The sequence below is a fragment of the Citrus clementina genome, unplaced genomic scaffold (genome assembly GCF_000493195.1).
Source record: "Citrus clementina cultivar Clemenules unplaced genomic scaffold, Citrus_clementina_v1.0 scaffold_1, whole genome shotgun sequence".
Taxonomy (NCBI): domain Eukaryota; kingdom Viridiplantae; phylum Streptophyta; class Magnoliopsida; order Sapindales; family Rutaceae; genus Citrus; species Citrus x clementina.
This window is the reverse complement of record NW_006263303.1, coordinates 19,143,928-19,146,801: the sequence shown is the minus strand read 5'-3', so window position 1 is coordinate 19,146,801 and position 2,874 is coordinate 19,143,928. Positions and strand designations below refer to the sequence as shown.

At 39.4% G+C, this 2,874-nt stretch overlaps 1 non-coding gene across 1 annotated transcript; it reads right to left on the bottom strand.

Moving 5' to 3' along the window:
* Positions 1 to 315: 315 nt before the first annotated feature.
* On the bottom strand, positions 316 to 419 carry LOC112095935. The gene has a single exon (XR_002904095.1). It is a non-coding gene; the product is annotated as a small nucleolar RNA R71 (small nucleolar RNA).
* Between the last annotated feature and the right edge of the window lie 2,455 nt (positions 420 to 2,874).

Sequence of the window (2,874 nt, the reverse complement as noted above, 5' to 3'; positions counted from 1 at the left end):
TCATGTATAAGATACCCAAATGTAGCTGCTATGAGCTTTGAATTAAAACCTAGTGTGCTAAATTGTCTCTCCACATTTTATGGCCTAGAAAATAAGGACCCATATAATCATCTGAATGATTTTCATGCCATTTGTCAAATTTTTAAATATGAGAATTTTTCAGATGATGATGTAAAACTCAGATTATTCCCATTTTCTTTAAAGAATAGAGCTCGTTCATGGTTAAATACTTTACCTGCCAATAGCATTTCATCATGGGAACAAATGGTTACAAAATTTTTAAATAAATATTTCCCAGTGCATAAAACCAATGCTATTCGCAGGGAAATCTCAGAGTTTACCCAGAGAGAAGACGAGCAGTTTTTCGAAACATGGGAGCGATTCAATGGGTTACTCTTGAAGTGTCCACATCATGGGTATGAGAAATGGCACCAATGCTAATACTTTTTGGAGGGATTACTACCAAATGTGCAAGAATGGCTAATGGCGACAAGTGGAGGAGAGCTAATGTCAAAAAGTGCATAAGAGATTTGGGAATTCTTCCAGCGACAAGCGGATAATTCCCAACAACGGAGTCGATCACTCAGAAATACTAGAAGAATTAAGGGAGTAAATAAGGTTCAAATTGGCGAGTCAACTTCGGGAATCAAAGAAGTCAAGGAGATGGTTGAAGGTCTTGCTCGACAAATAGCTTCGTTATCGACTGCTAAATCAACAGAGCCACATGACCATGACTCATACTCAGATCAAGCCAATGCCATAGGTGTAATGAGAAAACCATCCAATTACAACCCATACTCCAACACATATAACCCTGGATGGAGAGACCACCCCAATTTTTCATGGTCTCAAGGATTCCAACAGAATGGACCAGCAGCTCCAGCTCCACCAATTCCACAAAATCCTCAAGCCTTTCAGTCACCATTTAGACCATACAATCAGAACCAGAATTTCTCTCAACCCAGACCATGGGAGGATTCATTCCAGAATCTCAAGAATCTTACTCACTCCACGATTGAGCAACAAAACCGCACCATTGATGGACTACGAAATGAGTTGAGAGTAGGTTTCAACTCACAAGCTCAATCAGTTTCAAGCCTCGAGAAGATGGTGGGACAACTTGCTTCTTCAGTTCAGACCTTGGCAATGACTGTTGAGAAAGGCAAGTTTCCAAGTCAACCAGTGCCTAATCCTAAAGGAGTGCATGAAGCAAGTACCAGTTCACCACAGCAGCATGGAGAGGTCAAAGCAGTAATGACCTTGCGAAAAGGAAAAGAAGTCGACAACAAAGTGGAGATGCCGGTGACGAAAGAAAATCAAATTGTACCTGTGAGTGTTGAGGACTCATCACCGGAGGAGAAAGAAGAAACCAACCCACGAGAATACGTGCCCAAAGCTCAATTTCCTCAAAGGTTAACTAAAGGCAAAAAGGGAAAATCCACAGGTGAGATTCTCGAAATCTTCAAACAGGTAAGTGTTAACATCCCTTTACTTGATGCTATTAAACAAGTTCCATCTTATGCTAAGTTTCTTAAAGACCTTTGTACTAAAAAGAGAAATATGCATGTTCAAAAGAAGGCATTTTTAACAGAAAACGTTAGTTCTATACTCCAACATAAAATTCCTTTAAAATGCAAAGACCCAGGCTCCCCCACTATCTCATGTAGTATAGGGAACCACACAATTGAGAATGCTTTGTTGGATTTAGGAGCTAGTGTAAATTTGTTGCCTTATTCAGTATTTGTGAAACTTAGACTTGGAGAATTACACCCAACTCCAGTGGTGTTACAACTTGCAGATCGGTCCACAAAAATACCTCGTGGTATTGTGGAAGACGTGCTTATCCAGGTAGACAAGTTTTATTTTCCTGTTGATTTCATTGTAATTGACACTCAACCAATACAGGATTCAAGAAAGCACATCCCCATTATTCTAGACCGACCTTTCTTGGCAACTGCGGATGCTCACATTCAATACAGGACTGGAAATATGCAGTTGTCCTTCGGCAACATGACTACGGAGCTAAACATCTTCAACATTGCAAAACAACCTCACAGTGCAGATGATGGAATTGTTGATGTGGATTTAATTGAAGCATTAGTTGATGATACTTTTGTTTCAAACCTTAGTGATGATCCTTTACAAACATGTTTAACTCACTTTGGTTTGGATTTTGATATTGACAGATCGGTTGATGAGGTCAACGCCCTGCTTGACTCAACACTATCTATGGACACTAATAAATGGAAGTCAAGAGTTGAACAACTAGCACCATCAAAGAAGAAACTCATCCTATCATCAGAATCACCACCAAAACTCGAGCTCAAACCATTGCCCAACACATTGGAATATGCATTTTTGGGAGAAGAAAGTACTCTACCGGTAATTATCTCAGCATCCCTCAATGACGAACAAAAAGGTAAGTTGTTGGATGTTTTGAAAGAGCACAAAGGGGCACTAGGATGGACCATAGCAGACATAAAAGGTATAAACCCAGTAGACTGCATGCATTACATTCACCTCGATGAAAATGCTAAATCTACTAAGGAAATGCAACGTCGGTTAAATCCTAATATGAAAGAAGTTGTTAGAACTGAAGTCCTTAAACTATTAGACGCAGGTATCATTTACCCAATTTCTGATAGTTCATGGGTCAGTCCTGTACAAGTTGTCCCTAAAAAGTCAGGAGTCACAGTAGTTACCAATGCTGATAATGAATTGATACCCACTAGAGTAACTACAGGATGGCGTGTATGCATTGATTATAGAAAATTGAATTCTGTCACACGTAAAGACCATTTTCCTTTACCATTTATTGATCAAATGCTTGATAGATTAGCAGGCCATGAATTTTATTGCTTTCTAGATGGCTAC